The sequence below is a fragment of the Cupressus sempervirens genome, chromosome 4, assembly GCF_028749045.1.
Source record: "Cupressus sempervirens isolate cs-2001-9-10 chromosome 4, ASM2874904v1, whole genome shotgun sequence".
Classification (NCBI taxonomy): Eukaryota; Viridiplantae; Streptophyta; class Pinopsida; order Cupressales; family Cupressaceae; genus Cupressus; species Cupressus sempervirens.
Window position 1 is genome coordinate 832,495,000 of NC_143121.1, and position 17,501 is coordinate 832,512,500.

Consider the following 17,501-nt stretch of genomic DNA (forward strand, 5'->3'; position numbering starts at 1 on the left):
TTCGTTGGTTGTTGGGATTGTGTTGAAGTCTTCCATTGCGATTGTTGTGATCCCTGTATGATGTTGTCATGTGCATTCATACTTGTAAAAAATATATATATATATATATATATCTTGGCTTGACTTGAATCCTTTTTTCCAAGGATCTCTAGGCAGGGCATTACATCTGGTATCAGAGCCCATGTTCAAACATTGGGATCTTTGTGTTATGTTTCCCTTGTGGTTGTTGCTGTGTTGGTTGAGTGCGAGTGTCTCAGTGAGAACTCATGATCTTTGTTGCTTTGGTATCTAATCATGATGGACTTGCTTGTCCAGTAGATGCAACTAGAGCTGTGTGTGGAGAAGGAAGTGAGTCTTCTTGGCCTTGTAGGTGGGATCGATGTGCCTTGTTTGGTTGGTTGCTTGTGTGAACCTCTTTGGATGGAACCACTGATTGGTGTCCATGTGTTGGCTTGTGAGCCTCTCTTTGTTTCTCCTTGTGTGGCTAGGTGCATTATTTCCCTTTTTTCTCCTGATTGTAAGTTGATGATTGAATCTTATTTGTGATTCTTTATTTTTTTTGATATAATGATGAAATGGTTCCTTTCATTGAAAATGAGTGTTTATTGTGAATCATTGCAAAGTTGTAGTTTTGCATTATATATTTGGGTTAATGACTTAAGTCCCCAATCTAATTGTTTCTTAAGCTTATGTAAAATTGTATTAAATTGATGAATATTTAAATGTTGCATTGCATGGAAATTAGTGTTTCTGTATATGCATGAGATTACTGATGGTATACTGTTTGATGTGTGTGAGTGTGTTCTCTAACATTGCTAGGATGATGTATTCCTGAGCATTCTGTGGTGATTTATCCCTCTTGTGTGACTGTACTCAGTCATCACTTGTAATGTGATTTGTTTGATGCCTTAATTTATTTGGCTAGAGGTTCTTTCCTCATGTTTTTGGGCTAGCATTGGTCTTTAGTATTTTCCTCTCTTGGAGTAGTCATAAATTTTATCTATCGCTCTCTTTGTGACAGTTGTCACATTTGACTTATTGTTGAAATGAGCTCTTTTTGGTACTTACTGTTGGAATTGACAATTCACCCACTTGGGCTTTTTGATTATGTTTCATGATGACTATTCTAGATGTGTTTTATTGCTGCCCAGTTGTGTGTTGTGACTCTATCATGTTCATCTCGAACCTCTGGTAGTACGTACAAGGGATAATATCATGGAGAACATGCTAGTGTGTCTTTGTTAGATCTAAAGTTGTTATTGTAACTGAATGGTTTAAATGGTGATTAAACTTAATGTTATTTTTGAAAGAAATTGAAAGGTATGTACTTGTTTTATGGTGACTCTTGGATCCTTGCTTGAAATCTTTTAGTTCATTATGCATTAGTGCTTATGTTATGCTTAATTAATGAATTTATGAAAGAAAAGTAATGATGGTTTCAATGTGTGATTTACCTTTCATTCCATGCCTTATGTTGTTTGGCCATGTGTGCTCTTGTGTGGATTTGGACATTTCATTCGTTGCTTGACTTGGTGACCAAGGCTATTGGTTTTGTCCTTGTTGTTTTGATTTGAGTGGTGGCTTAGATCGTAGGTCTTGGTATCTCTTAGCTTCTTCATGTTGTAGTCCTTGTCGATATCTTTTTGACGCTTTTCAAATGGATTATATCCGAGTCCGGCTGTGAGGCTATGGCTTTTGGAGTTGTTGATCGATGTCCTGAGTACCTTTTCGAGTAGAGGCCAATTCAATCATGACATATCGTATTTATGGCCATTGGAGAAGTTTAACTCCTCATGTTATTCATAATGGAAGAGTTATCTTGTCTTCATAATCTACTAGGTACTTGTTGGAGTTTGTGCTTGGATTTTTGTGTTTCCTATTGCACTAACCCACCCTTGTGAGGTGTAGTGTGGTTTGTGAGCGTTCCTTGTTGTGGATGATGTTGCCATATCATTTGGGAGTGACTCAGTTCTTTGATGATTCTACATTCTCCTTTCTGGATGTTGACCTTGGCACATCTTCCTATTCTTTCTCTCTTGAGAGAGTAGGCTAGTGTGGTTATGCCACTAGCTCAGTTAGTGTTTTTAGGTGAGTATGTTGATGGTTGGTGAAATTTTGAGTTTCCTAATGCATCATGGACTGGTTAGTGTAGAGGTTGAGAGAGAGACTCCCTCTTAGTCCTAATACTCTGTAGTATCCTTCTCCCTAAGCTTATATCTCCAAGTGGATTGTCTCAATCAAGTTTTCTCATTAACCGTTGACTTGAGGCTAGAGATTGAGTTTAGTGATAGATTAGGTGTAGTTTTCCTAGCATGGTGCTAGAGGGACATGGTATCATTGGACACATGTTACCATCTCATGAGTTGGTAAGACATTTCGTGATTGTGTCCACTGACGAAAGTCTTTGAACCTTGGGAGAAGGTGATATCTTGTCTGGTTGGGTTGTGTTACCCTAGTTCCCAGTGTTAGTTGAGCTTTTGTACCTTGGAGAGGTGTTGTGCTCCTACACCTGGTGGTGAGTAGTCCTTTGGAGTGTGTCCTTTTGTTGGTAAACTTCCATCCTCTTTATTTTAAGGGTGAGTTTACATGGATTCCAGAATGATCATGTGTGACATGATAGTATTCTTGGAAAGTTTGGGATGGTTATTCCCCATGATTCAAACTTTTGTTGGAAGAGCTTAGTGTTTTGACCTGGTTTTGTGGTCATGTGGTTGGTGCATGTCGTGGTTGGGCACCTGTTGACAAGGTAGAGTGGCTTGTTCCTTACCTTCTATTGTTGACTCTATGGCTAGATGGGTTCTTCCTAGCACATAGAAGCTTCCTTGTTGGAGGACCTTGTGTCTGTGTGACACCCATTCTCTCATGGTTAACCCATTTGGGGGTTAACGTGATCATTTGAGAATGTTGGAGTGATTGGGGTTTGACTTGTACAGAGTTTTTGAGTCATTCCTATTGCTCGCTTAGGATTTTGGTTTTTGTGTGCTTTGGTTTCTATTTTTGGATTGCAGGCTTCCAGGAGTAAGCCTAGTCTTTGGGGGGGATGATGTAGTGCCTCTCCCATTTGACTTTTGTAAGTCATCCTTATGGATGCACCCTTGCTGATCTTTTGTTGTGATGGATCATGATTGTGACCCTGAGTGGTCTGCACCGTTGAGGTGTTTAGATTTATGTTTCTATATCAGTTGCTTTGATTATGCTTTTGACTGATCTTTAAGATTATGATGTGATTTTTGGTTCACTGAGGTTTGTGCCAGTGGTTACCAGGATCGATGTGGTATCATGAGGTTGTTCTATGATTACCCTGAGATGTGTGCAAAGATTGCACTGTGTACTATTACCATGCTACACTGGACTGGGTTCCTGTAGCGATGGTTAGTCATGTTTATGACTATGTTTGCTTATGTGTTTTAAAAGACTTTTTAATGCAAAGTAATCAATCATTATTAAATGCTTAAGTAATTAGAATGGATTGTTCTTGTTGGATTATTTGGTTATGTGCTGCGGACATTTACCTTGTTTTATTTTGATCTGAGAGATATCTGTTCTTATGTGATGTTTTACATTTGAGATGACCTGAGGGTCAAATGTTACTCTTTGATTCCAGTATAATAGATATTAGACTACTATGCTATTCAGTTAATCATATTGCATGATGATGCCATTTTGAGATGACAGTGTGTTTTATGATGTTATCTGATTATCTGGTATTTGGACATACCTCTGATTATGTTATGTGATGGATATAATGCTATGGTTATTTACTTCATTCTTGCATTGCTATGCCTTTTGCGAACGTGAGTGATGTAAATAGATTATTTTAATATAATTAAATAAATGGTTAAATTAGGTGATTTAATGCATTTATGGCTTCGGCTATGTTATTATATGCAATTGCACTTGATCGTGTTGTTTAGTGTGCAGGATTTATATCCCTAGCAGTGGCACATGGAGTTAGTGATTCAGCCGTTCATATTTTACCAATGTCGTCCTTGTATAGTCGATGTATCCTTAATTAAATATTTAATTTAAACCTTTTGGTGATTATTAAATTCGAACTCATTTGCATTATGTGATTAGACCAGTAAGCATGTCTGTGCATTTAGAGTTTCGCTTTGTCACGAAAGTTGTTCAGGAGATTTATGTATTTTTGAGTTTTTGGGCTTTTTAATTGATTTATTTTATATTTCTGGTAGCTTTTCCATAGATGAATTCCTATTTATAGGAATAGCCTGTTTTCATTTGGGTCGATTCAAGATTTAACTAGGTTGGCTGGTTATTTGCCCTAATCGATTATTCACTCGAAAAGTGAATAAATATCCAAAAAGGAATTTAATTCCTCACTTCTCACTTTCAAATTGGAAAGTTGGAGAGTAAAACCCTAAATCCTCTTCATGAGGATTTACTATTTTGTTCGTTGTGGGAGCTACGGGCGTAGGATCGTTGCGAGGTTGGGCTCGTTGGATCCAGCTCAGGGAAACCTTGGATTGCCGTGATTTTCAGCTACTTCTGCGGGATATTTATTTTATGGTTCAGATTCCCATTTTTCCCTTTTGGCTGTGAGGTAGGGCTTTCCTGTTTTATTGTTTCTGCTCTATTTCTTCTTTTGTTTTTGGTAGCTGTTTGTTTGGAGATTGAGAACTAGTGTTCCCCTCCATTTCTGTATGCTAGTTCTACCTGGTTGGGCGGGTATGGACATTTCCCTATTTTTTGGGATGAGGGTTTGGGATTTTTCACCGTTATGTTGGCCGTTTTTGCATACGGTGTCCGATCCCATTTATTTTTGGATTTTTGGGGTTTCTGAACCTAAAGGCCTAATGGGTTTTAATTTTAAAGTTTTTCCAAAATTTGGGATTTTTACCTCGTTTTGCGTGCTACCCTATTTTCTCGGGTTTTCTTGGCACAATGTGGGTCGTGGACTTGGATGATCCGTTTGGATATCAGTCAGACCACTTTTGCACTTTTATGTTGCATTGAGATGCGTGTTGCATCCGTACTCCCAACGTTGTGTTCGGTTGAGTGATTTTATACTTGTTATGGTTTTCTTTTGGACCTTTGCTTTTGTTTCGTGAACGCTAGGATTTGTGTAGAATCCATACTCTCAGATTGAGGCCGGTTGAGTGAGTTCACAATGTTTGGTCTTGTTACATCATTGGGATTCGTGTAGAATCCATACTCTCAGATTGAGGCCGGTTGAGTGATTTCATGATGTATGATTTTAATTGCTTTGGGATTCCTATAGAATCCGTCCTTCCCGTGTCGCTTTCAGTTGGGTGTTTTCTTTTCATTGTGTTCTCATTCCTGTCCTTTTTTATGATCTTCATGATGGTGGTGTGCCACACACGAGTACATACGCGTACATTTGTTGGGTGACTTGCGAGGCCCGATCTTCCGTGGATTTGCCGAAAGTTATGATCATTGGGGTTGGTATGGGAGTATGCATGCCCATGGGCACTTGTCGTAGGATGAGCATGGGTAGGGTAAGGTAGCATATTGAGGGGGCTTCTAACCTGTAACCTGGTGACTACTTCCCAGTTGGCAGAGGAAGTTTTATATAAGTGATAATTAAATTAAAACTTTGGGTGGTAATAAATACAAGATAATTAAAATGTATGGGTTGTGTGCCTTTCGTCGTGAAGAGTAGCTGCCCTAGGTTGTGCGCCTTCTGTTGAGAAGAGTAGCTGCCTATACTAGCTTGGGCTTATCGATGCCAAGCGACTCTCCATGATGTCAGCCCCTACTTAGTAGCCTATTGAGTGTCTGACCAGGACCTGTACTCCTTGCATTGTCTTAGGTTCTTGGTTACAGCCATCATACTGTCTAGCGTGAGTGTTAGCCTTGGATGTTGTGCTTTATTTGTGTTTTTGGTTGGATCATTATCTCCATCAGCACAGTCGGTGTGGACCTATGGGTGCCACATGGTTGGGAGGCGTAGCTACCTTCACCACTACTAGGGATCAGTGTACAGAGACGATCTTTTGTCCTAGTGCGACCGTTGTTGGATGTCTTCACTTGGTACTTTGGGTTCCGGAGTATGCTTTCTTGTGATTTATGCTTTCATTGGGATGCTTGTATATCATGTTTAGATGATGTTATTTTATTTGGCGCATTCCCTTATTATGATGTTTAGCATATGATTAGATGCTGTGAATTATTGTATTTGCATATCTGTTGCTTATTGGTGTTTAGCATGTGATAGGTGATGTTATCTACTGTAGGATTATCTTATGCTTTACTACTAGCATGTTAGATTTCCTTATGCTTATATTGTTGCATGTTGTTAGTAGTGACATCCCTATTATGACAGTACTAACGGTTTGGTCGGTGGCTTGGGATGTTACGCGCGGGGGATGGCTAGGACCCACGATGGTCTTATGATGCTATTGACGGTTGGGAGGAACCGTGCACTTATTTGGTTATTTAGTTCTAAGATGTATCTTTTTTCATTGCAATGTTTATTTCAGTATGTGCTTTGCTTTTATGTTTTAGATGGTTAGATCTTCCTCTTTCCTTGCTGTTAATGCTCTCGAGTGTTCATTCCTCGATTTAAGTGGATCCGGTACTCCCCGGTGTGGAGGTTTCCTTGTTTGTTTAGCTTTTTATTTATGTTTTGTGTCGCGTAGATTTGTTTCCTCGTGCGAGATTGTATTTTCCTCGTGCGAAACTATTTCTTCCTCGCGCGAGACTGTTTCTTCCTCGCGCGAGACTGTTTCTTCCTCGCGCGAAAGAATACACTTCCCGCGCGAGAATGTAAATCTTTGTGCGGTGCATAGGAATCCTCGCGCAAAGCTCAGTAGTCCTCACGTGAAGCACGCACTTTCTCGTGCGAAGTGGTGAAAGATCTCGCGCGAAACTTGAGACTAGTTTTGTTTCTCGCGTGAGAAACAGGGGCTATCTAGGCTTGTCGGATGAAAGTTCGATAGTTGGTTTTGGACACCCTTTTGGTTTTTACACCTTCCTAGTTCAAAATAGATTTCCTAGGGGTTTAAAATATATCGTTTAAGTATATTCCTTATACTTAAGATATATTTTAATATATGCGACAAATCGTTTGAGATAGGTTTCAGACCTCTCAGAGATAAGTTATGGATTCTAGGAAATTTCAGGGTTCAAAAATCCAGACTTAGCCAATTTTCAGGTCTTCAGGATTTCAGGCTTAGCCAAATTTTGAGATTCTGCATTTTACCCCAACTTGGTGTTTTGTTGATGAGTGGTTGTTTCTTGTGCCCTCATCATGTGCATTGTCTTTGTTGGCTTTGTTTGTGTGTGTCAGTTTGGTAGTGGCGTTCGGAGATTCGTTGGTTGCTGGGATTGTGTTGAAGTCTTTCGTTGCGATCATTGTGATCCCTGTATGATGTTGTCATGTGCATTCATACATGTAAAAAATATATATATATCTTGGCTTGATTTGAATCCTTGTTTCCAAGGATCTCTGGGCGGGGCATTACATGAAATCAGTCGGGCCTCAAAGTGGGTCTGACTAAAAAAATTTCACTTTCGAACAACTGATATTCCAGACTGACCAAATGAACACCTCAAATTTATTTGAATCAAGTTCGATCAATAATTTGAACTTTAAAACTCATTTTGACTCTTATCTGCAGACTGTCACTTTTGAGTCAGGGGCTCTATTGACTAGCCTTAAAAATTGACCAAATCACCTGATCAAGCTCTGAAATCCTACACACTGAATCTTTGTTCTAGACTCTTGCATATCATCAAATCTCGTCTCATGAAAAATCCCTAGTCAAAAGATATTGACTGTCAAAGTTGCCCCTCCAAATTTACCTGCAAACAAACACATCAGAAAACCATAAACTGGGTTTGGATTTGGCTTGGAAAACTAGGCAAACGGGTACATGGGGAAATGAAATCTGAAACACTAGTTCTCTGTCATGAGGACATTATGGATCTATGATTTAGGCTCATGACGAATAATTGGATGAATTTGGCAAGCGTCTGAAGTTGGCTACGTGGATTTGTAGGACGAGACAATGACAACATAACAATTTTTACAAATGGAATTGACTTGATAAAGTGTGAAGACGGATTCATCAAGTTCTACAAACTGGCACACTTGTAGTATTTTTAGAGGAAAACATAGTGGTATGATCCATTCAATATTATTAATCATGGGTTAGGAGTTATAATGCCACGAATAGATCCCACACCTTTTAGAGACAGATCACGCCTTGTTAAGAAAAGCCCTACACAAATTAATGGTGCAAATATCTGGCAATTAAAAGGAAGCTCCACACATGAGAAGGAGTAGTCAAGGTAGAATAAAGGGTGTCCATGAAATGGAGAAAAATGAAGTGAAAAGAAGAAGCTGCAGATGAAGCCACCCAAGCCAAAAATGCATTCGAATAGTCACAAACCTACGGTAGTCAAAGCAGGGGAGAAGGTGGATTTGAAGCTCACACCAAATAAAGAGAGCAGGACTCTTAAATTGGGAAAAATGAAGCCACAGCTAAGTTTAGAAAGAAGACCTTGCACCAAGTAAAAGCATGGAACAAAAAGTAAAAATAAATGAGAACCCACATTTTGAAACAACCCACGTATTTTAAAGAGGAATCCTCATGCCAAAATTGAAAGGAGCAGATCATGCGCTAAATAGGGGCAGAGGTGTCCAATTTCAATGAAGGAGACGCCGAGCTTGGAAGCAGCTGCAACTTGCTATAGTCAAAGGTCACATCCATGCTATAAAAAAAATAAACATACAGCACCAAAAAGGGCAGAACGAAGGGAAAAGCCATCACATGCCATTATCCCACATTGGCTAGGAAAATACATTTTTAACACTTCAAATAGAAATGAACACAACAAACATTGTGAATTGAAGGCAGAGGCTTTTGAGAAGCCGCAGGTCAGGAGGTGGGGCCTGTGGCTAGCCAGATGATGTCAAATTTCGAGCCAATGCTAAATTTTACACAAAGAAATGAGTGCACTGATGTGGCGACAGAAGCACCAGATTGCGCCAAGTGTCATGATCCAAGGGTTAGCGCATGCCCGCAAAAAAGAGTTACGGGGACATTAAAAAATGTGAGGATGCGCCTAAGTGCCACGTGGCATGGTGGGTCCTATAGATGATGATGTGGCAAGAACGAGTAGTTTAAATGGAGGCACAGGCAAGATCTGACAGTCCGTGCATCCCTGTAATATGAAGTTGTAGGAATTTAAGTAATGTGAGAAACTGAGATTCTGCCACGTGGCATGGGCCTGCCCAGTGATGACATGGAACTGAGTTTGAGAGGTCGACCAATCAACGAATGACATGTGGCACTGGTCAAAGGGAAGGTTGACCCTGGATTGAAAGGCAGGGGCAATAAAAAAAATAATAATAATAATTTTTTTTTTATGGATGCACGTCAATTTTAAAAAATTGCAAAAGGGACATTTTATTCTAAAGTTTTAACTTTAGATAAATTTAAAATTATCAAATTTTAAATTTAAAAAGGAATGCAGACCTGATAGTTATAACAGAGGGGCATTTTTCGAAATAAGATTCTAAGGGTTTTCTATAAGCAAAACATGGACTCCAATATACTGCTGGAATCAAAAAAAGATGAACTATCCAATTTTGGAGTTGGTTTTTATATAGGTAGTAGCTAGTTCAAGCTACAGGAGGTTTTCTTTCAGGTTCCCAAATTGCAACCGAATTCAGGTGTCAATATTTAGAGTTGTTTTCTAGCATGGAAATGACCTGAATATGGTTAAAAGGAAGTGAAAATGAGATTTGAGGCAATTTTAACTATTTTCTAATCAGATTGAATCTCACTTTCATTAGTATTTCATTGAGGCAAATCAGATATTTTGGCGATTCAAAGAATTTCATCATTAGGTACAGATATTTTGCAAATCAGTTACAAGGCAATGATGAAATCAAATCAGATCAAGATGGAGAAGGAAGGACAAAGTTTTCAGTTGCTAGAAGATTGAATTTCAAGTGGACACTTGTCAAGTAAAGATCAGATCCAGAAATTATTTCTCTTCTATATTATTCTTTCTTTCTTCCATGTGAGGGGTTCTAGTTCTAGTTTTTGTTACTGAGAATATTTCATTAGTATCTCTATGATTGATATCAAAAGTAGATTGTGATAGACATCTGTTTTAATTGAGCTAACTTTGATAAGAATTATTTTATGACAAATAAGAGCCTTTAAGAATTATTACTCTAATTTTCTCTTCTTATTACATTTGCAAGTTTGCAATTATGTGGAGAGGTTTTGGCAATTAGTCATCAAAATATTTTTCATACCTCCTTTGGGATGAGGGGAGTTCTATGTCCAAGATTGGATAGCAACATATGGGAAGGGTTCACTTGAGAGTTCTCAAAATATTAAACCATCAAGCAAGCAACTACAACACATAAAAGGACGCTTCGGATTATGCTCTAAAATAATTTTTTTGAACCTAATAGTTTGTAACTTCTAAAGATCAAGTTTCCTATGAACAACTTAAAGAGCATTGAAGCTTTAAAAGGAAAATCACTCTTTCCTCAATAGATTCATGACGAATGGTAAGGAAGAAAATAAGACTTTGTCTTAGAGTCATCCTTTAATGTCACAATGAAGGAGAATGTAGTTGGTGCTCCCTATAACTTTGAGAAGTAAGATAGTGCATGGTGATTTTCCCTAAAAATTTTACTAGTTGACCAGGTTGAGATGCCTTTCCTTTTATTGTTTCTTGAGTTATTGGGTCCATCAAACATGACAAGAATTTTGGGCACAATAACCTATCTATTAGGAAACTCTATTTTTCATTTCATAACTACAGGAGCCAAGAAAGCTCTTTGATTGGAGCAAATGATGCACACAATATGAACTACTTGGATAATCTATTCAATTTTACATAGTTGGACATATAGGTAGTTAAGTTAAAACATGTACAAAACACTTGCACCTCATATGGCCCAAGTACTAGTTAAATATTTTCATGATGAGAATTTACTTTATCTAAATTAAGTGTTGCTAATACAATTAATTGATAGACTATTATATGGGGAACTTTCATGGAGTGGTGAGATGTATTGCCTTACAAATAGAAAACTTTGCCCCAAAGTTGCTAGAGAATTTTAAAATGGTGTCAGGAAAGTTTTGAAACTGCATGTATTTCCTACCAATGTAGCATGACCTGGTATTTCACCTTTTACTGTGGACTCAAATAGGTATGGCCTTTTTGTAAAATCTTATTCATGAATTTTTTTTTTATTTAACAACCACAATAAATCTGGAATGCTTCCAAAATAATATTTAAGTCTTTCTATCTGGAAAATCCTTGCAATTATCACTTGTTCTTGAAAATCTAGTCCAAACCTTTTCAATTTTCTCAAAAAGAACCAAACAAATAAATGGATAATTTTACATGCATCCAACAATTATTAGGATTTCCAAGTCTTTCCTAGCATTTTAGCTAGGGTTTTGAATATACACATTATTTATACATTAGATTAGTGTGTGCAACATCTTAATGATAATTTAGAGATGAAAATAATCGCAAAAATAAGGAGAGACAAATTTCCACTCCCAACACTCTTCGAACAAGAGGGAGCTACAGGTTAACATCAATTATCTTATAGGACTTCAAACGATATGTTTAAGAAGTGATAGATCTATGCAACAATGAGTCATCTATGCAAATATAATTAGAAAATAGAACAAAAAGAATATAAAGCATAAAATAGAGGAAATGAAGACCTCACTATTTTTTTCTATTGAAAACAACATAAGCAATGCATATTTATATAAAAACTACAACCAACTACTCTCCTATAAAACTAGAAACAAACTCTACATCTACCTATGACTAATTGATAAAAAACTAAGCCTTATTGACAACAAACTAGAATTGTTGAAAACAAACTAGAACTATGAACAGATCACCAGCTCTTTACAAACTCCTATTAGAACTCAAACTATATTTCTCTCTTTGTTGATTTATTCCAACACTCCCCCTTAATCAACAAGGGAATTAAGATGCACTCCTAACATATCTCTACATTTTACAAACCTTATTTTTCCCAATGACTTAGTGAATACATTAGCCATATTATCATTTGTGTTGCACTATTGTAGCTCTATTTCTTGAGACTAAACTCTATCTCTTACAAAATGATGTTGAGTTTCAATTTGCTTCGATCTTGCATGATAAACTGGATTATTGGCCAACTTGATTATACTTTGATTGTCACATTTGATTATAGTAAGTCCATCTTACTTTTGTCCCATATCTTCAAGAATTCTCCTTAGCCAAATTGCTTCACATGTAGCATTGCACAATGCTTTGTACTTAGCTTCATTAGATGAAAGAGAAATATTTGGTTTCTTCTTGTTGGTCCAAGAAACAACACTTTATCCTATGTTGAATGCATAGCTAGTTATTGATTTAAAATTATATAGATATCCTACCCAATCAAAATCAAAGTAACCTATCAACTCAACATTCAAATGGTTAGTATATTCAATGCCAAAAGATATGGTGCCTTGTAGGTATTGAAGAACTCTTTGTGTTGCATTCTAGGGGACCTCAAGATAATTATACATGAATTGGCTAAGTATGCTAACATAATATGAAATATCAAGTCTTGCAGTGGCCAAGTAGTTGAGACTTCCCACCATTTTCCTATACAATATCCCATTGACTTATAAAGTGTCACTGCCACAAAAGAACTTGAAATTTTGTTCCAATGGAGTATATGTCGCTTTACAATCTTGCATACTAAACTTTTGGATTAACTTCTTTGCATACTTACTTTGACCAATCAAATTCTTACTATTTTGTTTCCACACCTCAATTCCTAAGCAATAATGCATTTCTCCAAGATCCTTATTTTAAATGTCTATGATAGAGCTGTCTTGATTGCATCAATCAACTCTATAGAACTTTTTGTGATGCTTAAGTCATCCACATACAAATAAATCAAAACAACATTCACATGTTCATCATTCTTTATGTACAAATTTGGATCATTTTTACTCTTGATATATCCTTGTTGAAAGAAGAATTCATCAATTTTCTCATACCATGACCTTGGTGCTTGTTTGAGACCATATAATGCCTTTTTTAAACTTGCATACCAAATTCTCTTTTCCCTATTTTACAAAACCTTCAAGTTGAACAAGATAAATTTCTTCTTTTAAATCACCATTTACAAATGTTGATTTAAGATCCATTTGATGAAGAACCCAATCAAATTTGGTAGCAGGTGAAATCATTAGTCTAATAGTATTTATTTTAGCTACTGGTGCAAAAGTATTTTCATAATCAATTCCTTCCTTCTGTGACTACCCTTTTGCAACTCATATAGCTTTGAATTTATCAACAATGCCATCAGCATTAAACTTTGTTTTGAAAAACCATTTACAACCAATAGGAACTTTTTTTTTTGGTAATTCAGTTAGTTCCCAAGTTTCATTATTCATAATCGAAAGATATTCTTCATGCATTGCATTCATCCATTCTTTGTGATTCTTAGCTTCAAAATTTTGAGGTTCATCTACACTCATTATTTGAGTCATTAAGCCATAATCAGTATACTTGATTGGTGCCTTGATTTGCCTTGTAGATCTTCTTACTACTTCATTATTGGATGGAGTGGCCTCAACTTGACTTGTCTCATGCCTACTTTGATCATGAGTTTGTTGATCTACAATATATGAACTTTCATTGTCTGCTTCAAGTAGCTTTAATGAAATGGTTTTGTCCACCTTTTCTTTATCTTGAACATCATCTACAAATTCATGAAATATAACATCTCTACTAGAAAATGCCTTATGAGTAGTAGGATTATACATCTTGTAGGCCTTGAGATCAATACAATAACCAACAAATATACATTTGAATGACTTTGCATCAAGTTTCCTTTTATTTTCTTTTGGAATATGACAATATGCCTTGTTTCCAAAAATTCTCAAATGACTAACAACTAAATTAATTTCAGGAAAAGCTTCATAAGGAGTTTTGTTCACAATAGATCTTTTACTTAGCAAATACATAGTTGTATTAACTACTTCAACCCACACATTATTAGGGAGATTCTTTTCTTTTAGCATACTCCTAACACATTCAACAATTGTAATATTTTTCCTTTTAGCTACACCATTTTGTTCAAGACTATGGGCCACTGCATAAGAATGTCATTATATTTACATTATTTCACAAAATTTTCTGACGTATAATCCCCCCCTTGATTTGATCTAAGAATCTTAACACTGTGAGTTGTTTATTTTTCTACCATAGTTTTGAATTCTTTAAAATATTCAAAAACTTCACTTTTATTCCTTAAGAAATACCCCCAAGTGTATCTAGTGCAATCATCAACAAATTTAAGAAAGTAAGATGCTCCCCCAAGTGATTGAGTTTGCATAGGACCATGCACATCTGAATGCACTAGTTCAAGAATAGTTCTTTCCTTTACATTAGTTCTTATTGGAAATTCATTTCTATGTTGTTTTCCTAATGCACATACATCACAACTGATTCTTTCATCCTTAAATATTGGAAGACCTTGCACCATCTCTTTTCTTTGTAGAAAAATAAAATCTTTTAAATTTAAATGTCCATACCTCTTATGTCATAACTCTTCAGTAGACACACTTGTAGAAGTTATTTCATGATGATTTTCCATATTGATATTAAGTTTATACAAACCTCCTATCCTGATTCCTTCAGCAATCACATCATTTTGATTTTTCATATCTTTAACTTGGCAACCTCCCTTCAAGAACTCAACTTTTGGACCTTGATCAGTAATTGCTGAAACTAAAGTTAAATTCTTTTTTAATTCCTAGGACATACATAACATTAGAATGTTGCTTTACATGGCCATTAGGTAATTATACACTTATATCACCACATCCTTTTACATCATGTAGACCTATTATCTCCTAAATAGATCTTTCTATCATCATCTTTTTCTTGGATATTTTTAAACCAACTTTTATGACATGACATGTGAATTGATGCTCTTGAATCTATAAACCAATCATTACAATCACTTGATTTAGTTGAAAGAGAAAAATAAAAAACAAACAATTTTAAATCATGAAGGTTTTCACTTATTGTATCTTGATGACCACTCACAAAATTACCTTCATAGTTGTTATTTTTGGACTTTTCATACTTTTTTTTTCTACATTCATAAGCATAATGTCCAAACTCTCCACATTAATTGTATAATTACCATTTTTCTTCATATTTGGTTTAGATGACAACCCTTCATGATACCTCTTTTCATCGCTATACCCTTGATTGTGAATTTTTTTTACCTTCATTATTCTTTGGCCATTGTTTTCCTTTGAATGACTTCTTGTCTTTTGCCATCAAAGCTAAATCCGCACTTTGAAATTTGTTGTCCACATGCTTCTTCCTTTCTTCTTCTTATAGAAGGACACCTGCCAAATTCTCAAAAGAAGTGTTTCCTCTTACAACCAAACCAATAATAAATACTTGATAATCATGCACCATTCCATTCAAAGTAACAGTAGCTAAATCACTACTTGAAATTGATCCACCAATGTTAGTTAATTTATCCCTTAATCCTTGATTCTAGATAAATAACTACTAAAATTTTCATTTGCTTCCATTTTAATTGAAAGTAACTTGCTCTTTAAAAACAAAATTCTGTTTGAATTTGTAATCTCATACAAACCTTTTAAGGAATTCGAAGCACCAGTAGAAGTAGTGATATCCCTTATATGAGGGATGATAAAGTCTTTTGTAGACATTTATAAAAGAATCTTGGATTTTCTTTCTCTTTTCTCCCAATCTTGAACAACATTTGGAGGTATAGTGAGCTTAGCCTTAGAGTCATTTACAATGGTCCACATATTATATCCCTCAATTAGAGTATGAATCTTAAACTTCCAATTAACATAATTGGAACCATCTAACTTATTTGACTTAGTTAGATTAGAATCAGATAAACTTGTCATTTTTGAAGTAACCAAAGAACAACAAATAATGAAAATTTACCAATCCATGAACTCAAATCAGATTGTTGAACATATACCAGTTGCAAATTTGAGCAAATCAACTCAAACATGGCATCTTCACAGCTGCTCCACTTCTGGAAGGCTGTATTAGACCTCTTTCATTATGAATTGCTTTTACAACCTATCAATAAAGGCTACACTAAGCAAGAGACAACACAGCAGGGCATTACAACATTCCTAAGCTTTGATACCAAATTAGAAAATAGAATAACAAGAATAACAACATAAGCAATGCATATTTATATACAAACCACAACCAACTACTCTCTTATAAAACCAGAAACAAACTCTACGTCTAGTTGTGACTAATTGACAACACATTAAGCTTTATTGACAATAAACTAGAACTGTTGACAACAAATTGGAACTGTCAATAGATCACTAGTTCTTTACAGACTCCTATTAGAACTCAAACTATGACTCTCTCTTTGTTGATTTATTCCAACAAATATATTAATATTTCAGAATATCTCTAGAAATATCTTTTATTTGCTTTAGTCTTTTAAGTGTGCCTCCATATTTTGCATACACATGAAAAAAATTCAATGCTTTGAATTATGCTTTGATGAATGTCCACGCCTTGTCTTATTACTCTAAACATCACACATTAAGCTTTATTTCAATGTCTTAGACTCTTGTTTTGACATAAACATTACCTTTTATTATTCTAAGATATATGCTTAAGCATTACCTTAGGAACATGACCAAGGAGGTTATGTATATTATTATCAACTCCTATTTTAATAAAGTGAACCAAATTATGATAGTTTATTATATATGTTGGCCTAGTTACATAGCTACACTAAAATGAATAGATATATTAGATCAATAACCGCGTTTCATTTTCAAGGCTCCTATATCATAATCATAATTAAGTTACTAACCTATGCAACATCCTATATTTACAGCTTTTGATATTTTAGAGTAATCATTAGTTCATACCCAGATGTATGCAACATTTAGCATCAGTTGAAAGAGACATGTCAAAGGCCTAATTGATTCAGCAGTTGTTATCCTAAAACATATAGAACCGATTCCAGAAATGTTTGTTACTTTATTTGAGAGACTATTGAAAATGAACTGATGCTTATTTTTTCAATCCTTTTCCATATTATGTGGGATTTGATTCGTACTTCCCTTTTTCTTGTATTTTTAGATTCAAATAATAGTAACTATCCACTATTTTGTGCAGAACTACCTTTGGCTTGGAGGCAAGATAAATTATTATCAAATTCTTCCAGAGTTATTGTAGTTGTATGGACAGAATCTGGAGATGGCTTACTTGCAGCAGGATCTGATGTCATCATGTGGGGTAAGGGGGAAAGTGGTTGGGTTCCACTGTGGAAGTCAAACCTTAAGCAGCCTCATTTTCTTACATCTGCAACATGATCGTCTGTGGATTGGCAGCAACATCAGTTGATGGCTCAACATATGCAAGATGCCCATGGTCTATGACACAGACACCTGCTTCATATAGGGGGACTTCAAAGGGCCAGGTGAGTATTTAGCATT

At 35.8% G+C, this 17,501-nt stretch overlaps 1 pseudogene; it reads left to right on the forward strand.

The window, feature by feature from the left end:
• Positions 1-8,913: 8,913 nt before the first annotated feature.
• Positions 8,914-17,501, forward strand: part of LOC149563967 (uncharacterized) — a 254,586-nt pseudogene continuing 245,998 nt past the window's right edge.